The sequence below is a fragment of the Oncorhynchus gorbuscha genome, unplaced genomic scaffold, assembly GCF_021184085.1.
Source record: "Oncorhynchus gorbuscha isolate QuinsamMale2020 ecotype Even-year unplaced genomic scaffold, OgorEven_v1.0 Un_scaffold_1535, whole genome shotgun sequence".
NCBI classification, from domain to species: domain Eukaryota; kingdom Metazoa; phylum Chordata; class Actinopteri; order Salmoniformes; family Salmonidae; genus Oncorhynchus; species Oncorhynchus gorbuscha.
Genome location: NW_025746283.1, coordinates 30,001 through 40,000, shown reverse-complemented (window position 1 = coordinate 40,000; position 10,000 = coordinate 30,001). Strand labels below are relative to the sequence as shown.

Genomic DNA, 10,000 nt, shown 5'->3' with positions numbered 1-10,000 from the left:
AACCTCAATACATATTTATTTAATAAACCACGTATAATTAAGCAACAACCAGCTGATGGTCAACTCAATATCATATAGTTATGTAGGATAGCTAAGCTAACGTTACTTCTCCATGTCAATAATATAGTTAAGTAGGATAGCTAGGCTAACGTTACTTCTCCTAGTCAATAATATAGTTATGTAGGATAGCTAGGCTAATGTTACTTCTCCATGTCAATAATATAGTTATGTAGGATAGCTAGGCTAATGTTACTTCTCCATGTCAATAATATAGTTATGTAGGATAGCTAGGCTAACGTTACTTCTCCATGTCAATAATATAGTTATGTAGGATAGCTAGGCTAATGTTACTTCTCCTTTGCTAGCTAACAAGCCCACCAAAGGCAAGCTACCACACAATCACATCGAGCAGCTGAAATGACAGCAAACTATGGAATTTTAGTTTTTTTAACCTTTGTTTCTATTGCCGATTCTTTGAATACATCCATTATAGTGATGCTGATACATGAATTGGCCTGGATCCGAGAAGCTGTCAGGCTCGTCATGTCATGTGGCACAGTGGAGAAAAATAACTGCAACATGTTGCACAAGTCTGATAGGACATAGTTGTACTGTACCAAACCAAATGCTTGGCTCGTAGCATGGGGACATATTGTCTTGACACTTTTTCCCCGGGGAGATTAAGTTTACAAATTGACTGGCTGGGCTGTGGGACAGTAAATGCACATGTATACATTTAATGGAACTGTTAACAGGCATCACCTGGAGAATGAGGGATTGTGGTGCTATAACTCGCTGCTACCAACCAATCAGCATCCGGAATCCAAACAACCCCTTTTATAATATGGTAATACAGCATTTTCTAACCCTTCATTCACTTCGCACAACAGTCTTCAGTACAGTAAAGTAGAATTTCAGGATTACTTTCTAGCATGCAACATTGTGCCTACTGTATACACAGAGTGGACAAAACATTATGAGCACCTGCTCTTTCCATGACGTAGACTGACCAGGTGAATCCAGGTGAAAGCTATGATCCCTTAATGATGTCACTTGTTAAATCCACTTCAATCAGTGTAGATGAAGGGGAGGAGTCGGGTTAAAGGTGAAGGGGAGGAGTCGGGTTAAAGGTGAAGGGGAGGAGACAGGTTCAAGAAGGATTGTTTAAGCCTTGAGACATTTGAGACATGGATTGTGTCTGTGTGCCATTCAGAGGGTGAATGGGCAAGACAAAACAATGGAAGTGTCTTTGAACGGGGTATGGTAGTAGGTGCCAGGCGCACTGGGTTTGAGTCAAGAACTGCAACTCTGCTGGGTTTTTCACTGTCAACAGTTTCCACATAAATGGAGGCGTTGCACACATCTCCTATAAACAACATAAGTACAGCCTGTATGCTCAGCAGATGCTTTTGTCCTATAGGCATCCAATACCTTTTACACTGTTTCCCAACACGCCAGTCTTTTCATAGCTTATCATGCAACACGGTGCTCTCTCTTTCACACAAAGAAAGCTGTTTAATACATATCGAGTACAAGTAGTTGGAATGACGCTTTCAGGGAGGTGAATGACACACCTGTACATTTCCTGCAGCCTCTTTACAACATGTCTCAGTCTCAGAGTTATTACCAGCAGACGCTCTTGTCTTCACACTAATCTGTTGCGCAACACGTCTCCGTCTCAATAGGTTATTATGCCGAGGAGATGAGACGCTCTCGTTTTCACACTGAGACAGACAAGTACCCTTCCATTAAGGCTTTGTCTCCACCCCTACACTCTAATGGAGAGAGGAGGGAAATCAGATGAGACAGACTGCAGGAAAAGGTAGAGAGTGAAGGGGGGGGGGGGCAAAGAGAGAGGGAGAAAGAGAGGGAAAGAGAGAGGGAAGGGAATAAATCAGAGTAGATAGACAGCCAGATTGGGGGGGGGGGGTACAATCACTGAAAGGAGCAATCATCAACATACTGTCAAGTATCTGTACTATAAAATCACTGACGATTGCTACAGTGTGAAGTGGAAGCACAACAAGTGGATAAGAACATTCATATGGCTGTGAAAATCAGAAACACACACACACAGTAGGCCTATACAGTACACACCCACCAACACACACACAGTAGGCCTATACAGTACACACCCACCAACACACACACACAGTAGGCCTATACAGTACACACCCACCAACACACACACACACAGTAGGCCTATACAGTACACACCCACCAACACACACACACAGTAGGCCTATACAGTACACACCCACCAACACACACACACAGTAGGCCTATACAGTACACACCCACCAACATACACACACCGTCGTATCCAAGGCTTACAGAGCTGTGAAATACCCATGTAACTGAGATTACAATACACACAGCCTCCACTTCCACACATACTCTCCAGTCCTATGTGTTTACATTACACACAGCCTCCACTTCCACACATACTCTCCACTCCTATGTGTTTACATTACACACAGCCTCCACTTCCACACATACTCTCCACTCCTGTTGTCACCCAAGCTTCTATAGATATTTCATCATCTGTCATCCCCTCTCTCTCTCTGATCGTTGTAGGGTCCCCTACTTTCCTTTCAGTCCTGAGCATACACAATTGGCATGGAAACGAACTATTTGAATCCACGGCCCCAGAAAGCTCTGGTTTAGATCAATTGCAACCGTAGAGAGAACAGAGAGGGACGGAGAAAGAGAGAGAGAAGAAGCAGAGAGAGAAAGCAGAGTATGAGAGCGATGCGAGTGTGAGTGCTTGAACAAGGATCGGCACAGAGAGCTAAACCAATCATGAAAGGAGAAACAGAGAGGAGAAAATCCTATGGCGTTCGTCCTTAGATCAATACTGATTCAAACCCTGATAACCTCCTAGTCCTATCTGATCCTCCTCTCTCTCTCTCTCTCTCTCTCTCTCTCTCTCTCTCTCTCTCTCTCTCTCTCTCTCTCTCTCTCTCTCTCTCTCTCTCTCTCTCTCCACCCCTCTCTCTATCTTCTCTCCACCCCTGTTCTCTCTCTCTCTCTCTTTCTCTGCCTCTGATTCTCTTTTCTCGCTACTCTCTCTATCTATGTCCTTTCTCTGTTCTCTCTGTTCTCGCTCTCTCTCTATGTTCTCTCTCTCTCTCTCTCTCTCTCTCTCTCTCTCTCTCTCTCTCTCTCTCTCTCTCTCTCTCTCTCTCTCTCTCTCTCTCTCTCTCTCTCTCTCTCTCTCTCTCTCTTTCTCTTCTCTCCACCTCTCTCTCTCTCTCTCTCTCTCTCTCTCTCTCTTTCTCTTCTCTCCACCCCTCTCTCTATGTTCTCTCTCTCTCTCTCTCTTTCTCTGCCTCTGATTCTCTTTTCTCGCTACTCTCTCTATCTATGTCCTTTCTCTGTTCTCTCTGTTCTCGCTCTCTCTCTATGTTCTCTCTGTTCTCGCTCTCTCTCTATGTTCTCTCTGTTCTCTCTGTTCTCCTCTCTCTCTCTCTTCACTCTATCCCTCTGTCTCTTCTCTCCACCCCTCTCTCTATGTTCTCTCTCTCTGTGTTCTCTCTCTGAGCTTTTCCTTCGCTCTCACTCTGTCCTTTCTCCTTCTCAATTCAATTCAATTGACTTTATTGACATGGCAAGTTCATTATTACTCACATTGTCAAAGTATACATCTAGAAAAATATATATATATTTATATATATATAAACTATATATATATTTATATATAAATACATGGTGGGACCAACAGCAATAATAATAGTAGTAGTGGACATGGGATTACCATTAACAACAACTACAACAACAATATTAATCAGAACAACAATACATTAAATCAATGGTAGTAGACCAGTGTCAACATGACTGAGAAGACACATGACCTGGTAGTGGACCAGTGTCAACATGACTGAGAAGACACATGACCTGGTAGTGGACCAGTGTCAACATGACTGAGAAGACACATGACCTGGTAGTGGACCAGTGTCAACATGACTGAGAAGACACATGACCTGGTAGTGGACCAGTGTCAACATGACTGAGAAGACACATGACCTGGTAGTGGACCAGTGTCAACATGACTGAGAAGACACATGACCTGGTAGTAGACCAGTGTCAACATGACTGAGAAGACACATGACCTGGTAGTGGACCAGTATCAACATGACTGAGAAGACACATGACCTGGTAGTGGACCAGTATCAACATGACTGAGAAGACACATGACCTGGTAGTAGACCAGTGTCAACATGACTGAGAAGACACATGACCTGGTAGTGGACCAGTGTCAACATGACTGAGAAGACACATGACCTGGTAGTAGACCAGTGTCAACATGACTGAGAAGACACATGACCTGGTAGTGGACCAGTGTCAACATGACTGAGAAGACACATGACCTGGTAGTGGACCAGTGTCAACATGACTGAGAAGACACATGACCTGGTAGTGGACCAGTGTCAACATGACTGAGAAGACACATGACCTGGTATGAAAGACAGAACAAAACAAGATGGGAAATATTATCAACATTACTTTGCACTTTTCACTGGCTGTTCCTCAGGTTGTGGCAGGAGGACACATATTTGGCTGCCAAAACTGCGCATTTTGGCTTTTCACCCAATAAATATTAGATTTTTTCTTCATCTTTTATAGTTTCAAATTCTTTGTATTGAATTATAATTTGGGGAAAGAAATATTCTCTTTGGTCTGAGTATTTGTCACAGTGTAGTTGGAAATGCAGCTCTGTCTCTACCTCTCCCCTGGAGCAGAGTGAGCACAGCCTGTCCTCTCTGGGCAGCCAGGTTTGTCTGTGACGACCGGTCTCTATAGCCAGACTGTGCTCACTGAGTCTGTACCTAGTCAATGTTTTCCTCAGTTTCCTATCAGTCACAATGGTCAGATAGTCTGCCACCATGTACTGTCTATTTAGAGCCAAATAGCACGGACGTTTACTTCGATTGTTTTGTGGTGTCTTTCCAATAGGTGATATATTTTTATTTTTGTTTTGTAATGATTTGGTTGGGCCAGATTTTCTGAGTGCTGTCCTGAGGCTCTATGGGGTTGGTTTGGGTTGGTGAACTGAGCCTCAGAACCAGCTGGCTGAGGGGACTCTTCTCTGGTTTCATCTCTTGACATTGTAGAGCTGTGTGATGGAATGTTCTGGGGTCACTTGTGTTTAGATGGTTGTAAAATTTGATGGCTCTTTTTTCTAGTCGAATGAGAAGGTGGTATTGGCCCAATTCTGCTCTACATGCTTTATTTATAGTTTTTCTTTGCACCTTGCAATACAGTCTTGCAAAACTCTGCATGCAGTATCTCAATTGGATTTTTGTCCCATTTGGTGAATTCATTATTAGAGAGTGGACCCCATACTTCACTGCCATGTGGAGCAATTGGTTCTATAACTGTTTGGAAAATTTGGAGCCAGATTGGAATTTCGATTTTAATTGCAATTTCGATTTTAATGTAACTTTTAATGGCATAAAATATTCTTCTTGCTTTGTCTCTCAGCACATTCACAGCCAATGTGAAAGCTACCTGTGTTGCTGATATTTATTCCTAGATTTGTGTAGTTTTTGGTGTGTTCTAATAGCACTGTGTCCAAATAGAAATTATATTTGTCATCCTGATTTCCTGACCTTTTTTGGAATATCATTATATTTGTTGTTTTTTAGGTTAACGGTCTGAGCCCAGGTCTGACAGAACCTGTGAAGACGAGTGCTGCTAGGTGCTGCTGTAACCCCTCTTTAGTGGGAGACAGCAGCACCAGGTCATCTGCGTACAGCAGACACTTGATTTCAGTGTTGTGTAGGGTGATACCAGGTGCTGCCGATTCTTATAATGTTTTTGACAATTCATTAACGTAGATGTTAAATAGTGTGGAACTTATGGGGCAGCCCTGTTTCACTCCCCGTCCCTGAGAGAAGAAGTATGTTTGCTTGTTGCCAATTTTAACTGCACATTTGTTTTTAGTGAACATTGATTTAATAAAATCATATGTTTTCCCTCCAAAACCACTTTCTATTAGTTTATAAAAAAGACCTTCGTGCCAAATTGAATGAAATGCTTTCTTGAAATCTACAAACCACGAGTAGATTTAGCCTTTGTTTTTGTTTACTTGTTTGTCAATTAGAGTGTGTAGGGTGAAAATGTGGACTGTTGTATGATAATTGTTCTGAAATCCAATCTGACTTCTGCTCAGGACGTTGTGTTCATCAAGGAAGTGATGTAGTCTGCTATTTATGATACTGCAGAGGATTTCCCCCGAGTTGCTGTTAATGCAAATTCCTCTGTAATTATTTGGGTCAAATTTCTCTCGATTTTTATAGATTGGTGGGATCAATCCCTGGTTCCAAATATCGGGGGAAGACCTGCAGCGAGGATAATGTTGAAGAGTTTGAGTATAGCTAATTTGAATTTGTGGTCTGTATATTTGATCATTTAATTTAAAATACCATCAGCACCACAGGCCTTTTTAGGTTGGAGAGTGCATAGTTTGTCCAATAATTATTCTTCTGTAACTGGGGTATCCACAGGATTCTGGTAGTCTTTGACTGCTGATTCAAGGATTTGTCATTTTTCTTGACTATCTTTTTGTTCTGGGCTCTTTGATGCTGTAGAGCTTTACAAAATGATTTCTCCACATGTCCCCATGTTGGAGAGACAATTCCTCATGATGAGGTTTGTTTCATTTATTCCAATTCTCCCAGAAGTGGTTTGATTCTATGTCTTCCTCAATTCCATCCAGCTGATTTCTAATGTGCTGTTCCTTTTTTGTTCTTAGGGTGTGTTTGTATTGCTTCAGTGTTTCTCCATATTGAAGGTGTGTATTTTTGTTGTCTGGTTCTTTATGTTTTTGATTAGATATATTTCTCAATGACTTTCTTAGATTTTTGCAATCATTTTCAAACCATTTTTCAATTTCTCATATTTCTCTCATGTTTCTTTAAATTAGCCAAGGAGGCTAATTTGTCAAATATAAAGTTTATGTTCCAAACAGCCAAATTTAAAGGCTCTGAGAGAGGTGTTAGTGGGCTGACTGTGAAGGCTCTGAGAGAGGTGTTAGTGGGCTGACTGTGAAGGCTCTGAGAGAGGTGTTAGTGGGCTGACTGTGAAGGCTCTGAGAGAGGTGTTAGTGGGCTGACTGTGAAGGCTCTGAGAGAGGTGTTAGTGGGCTGACTGTGAAGGCTCTGAGAGAGGTGTTAGTGGGCTGACTGTGAAGTCTCTGAGAGAGGTGTTAGTGGGCTGACTGTGAAGGCTCTGAGAGAGGTGTTAGTGGGCTGACTGTGAAGGCTCTGAGAGAGAGGTTAGTGGGCTGACTGTGAAGGCTCTGAGAGAGGTGTTAGTGGGCTGACTGTGAAGGCTCTGAGAGAGGTGTTAGTGGGCTGAGTGTGAAGGCTCTGAGAGAGGTGTTAGTTGGCTGACTGTGAAGGCTCTGAGAGAGGTGTTAGTGGGCTGACTGTGAAGGCTCTGAGAGAGGTGTTAGTGGCCTGACTGTGAAGGCTCTGAGAGAGGTGTTAGTGGGCTGACTGTGAAGGCTCTGATAGAGGTGTTAGTGGGCTGACTGTGAAGGCTCTGAGAGAGGTGTTAGTGGGCTGACTGTGAAGGCTCTGAGAGAGGTGTTAGTGGGCTGACTGTGAAGGCTCTGAGAGAGGTGTTAGTGGGCTGACTGTGAAGGCTCTGAGAGAGGTGTTAGTGGGCTGACTGTGAAGGCTCTGAGAGACTCTGGGTTTAGGTCGGTGAGGAAGTAGTCTACAGTGCTGCTGCCAAAGGATAAGCTGTAGGTGTACCTACCTAAAGAGTCCCCTCTCAGCCTACCATTGACTACAGACCAGTGTTCCACAGAGCTGTAGGTGTACCTACCTAAGGAGTCCCCTCTCAGCCTGCCATTGACTACAGACCAGTGTTCCACAGAGCTGTAGGTGTACCTACCTAAAGAGTCCCCTCTCAGCCTGCCATTGACTACAGACCAGTGTTCCACAGAGCTGTAGGTGTACCTACCTAAATAGTCCCCTCTCAGCCTGCCATTGACTACAGACCAGTGTTCCACAGAGCTGTAGGTGTACCTACCTAAAGAGTCCCCTCTCAGCCTACCATTGACTACAGACCAGTGTTCCACAGAGCTGTATGTGTACCTACCTAAAGAGTCCCCTCTCAGCCTACCATTGACTACAGACCAGTGTTCCACAGAGCTGTAGGTGTACCTACCTAAAGAGTCCCCTCTCAGCCTACCATTGACTACAGACCAGTGTTCCACAGAGCTGTAGGTGTACCTACCTAAAGAGTCCCCTCTCAGCCTACCATTGACTACAGACCAGTGTTCCACAGAGCTGTAGGTGTACCTACCTAAAGAGTCCCCTCTCAGCCTACCATTGACTACAGACCAGTGTTCCACAGAGCTGTAGGTGTACCTACCTAAAGAGTCCCCTCTCAGCCTACCATTGACTACAGACCAGTGTTCCACAGAGCTGTAGGTGTACCTACCTAAAGAGTCCCCTCTCAGCCTACCATTGACTACAGACCAGTGTTCCACAGAGCTGTAGGTGTACCTACCTAAAGAGTCCCCTCTCAGCCTACCATTGACTACAGACCAGTGTTCCACAGAGCTTCACAAGCTGTACTCCATTTTTTGTTTTTCACCTTGTCATAGTTGTTTCTGTGGGGGTCTGTGGGGAGGGAAATGTTGTTGCTTCCTGGTAGGTGTTTTGTTCTTCTGCTGTTCCAGCATTCAGGTCTCCACAGAGTACGTTGCCTTGGGCCTGAAAGTGACTAATCTCCCCCTGTAGAATGGAGAAACTCTCTTCATTGAAGTAGGGTGACTGAGGGGGGAACATATGTGGCACAGAGGACCTTCCCTCTCTCTCTCTCTCTCTCTTCCAACACTCTAAAGGATGGCAACAGAGCGTCTCTCTGTGATGTCTCTTTAGGCTTTCTAAGGTCATCTTTCTCATCTTTTATTTGTCCAGGATGGAAACAGCATTTTCTATTTAGTATTCTCGAAGTCGTCCTAACTTCTCAAACGTGCTCTGTTCCCTCTTCTTCTAACACAGCTATCTAACCTATCTAAAACAATCACACATCCTGTTCCCTCTTCTTCTAACACAGCTATCTAACCTATCTAAAACAATCACACATCCCTGTTCCCTCTTCTTCTAACACAGCTATCTAACCTATCTAAAACAATCACACATCCTGTTCCCTCTTCTTCTAACACAGCTATCTAACCTATCTAAAACAATCACACATCCTGTTCCCTCTTCTTCTAACACAGCTATCTAACCTATCTAAAACAATCACACATCCCTGTTCCCTCTTCTTCTAACACAGCTATCTAACCTATCTAAAACAATCACACATCCTGTTCCCTCTTCTTCTAACACAGCTATCTAACCTATCTAAAACAATCACACATCCTGTTCCCCCTTCTTCTAACACAGCTATCTAACCTATCTAAAACAATCACACATCCTGTTCCCTCTTCTTCTAACACAGCTATCTAACCTATCTAAAACAATCACACATCCTGTTCCCCCTTCTTCTAACACAGCTATCTAACCTATCTAAAACAATCACACATCCTGTTCCCTCTTCTTCTAACACAGCTATCTAACCTATCTAAAACAATCACACATCCTGTTCCCTCTTCTTCTAACACAGCTATCTAACCTATCTAAAACAATCACACATCCCTGTTCCCTCTTCTTCTAACACAGCTATCTAACCTATCTAAAACAATCACACATCCTGTTCCCTCTTCTTCTAACACAGCTACCTAACCTATCTAAAACAATTACACATCCTGTTCCCCCTTCTTCTAACACAGCTATCTAACCTATCTAAAACAATCACACATCCTGTTCCCTCTTCTTCTAACACGGCTATCTAACCTATCTAAAACAATCACACATTATTTTCCCTCTTCTTCTAACACAGCTATCTAACCTATCTAAAACAATCACACATCCTGTTCCCTCTTCTTCTAACACAGCTATCTAACCTATCTAAAACAATCACACATCCTGTTCCC

The 10,000-nt window shown here is 43.3% G+C and overlaps 1 protein-coding gene across 1 annotated transcript in view; it reads left to right on the top strand.

Annotated features, from left to right (window-relative positions):
• LOC124023190 (voltage-dependent T-type calcium channel subunit alpha-1I-like) overlaps positions 1-10,000 on the top strand; it is a 39,887-nt gene that overhangs the window by 15,161 nt on the left and 14,726 nt on the right. The window lies entirely within an intron of this gene.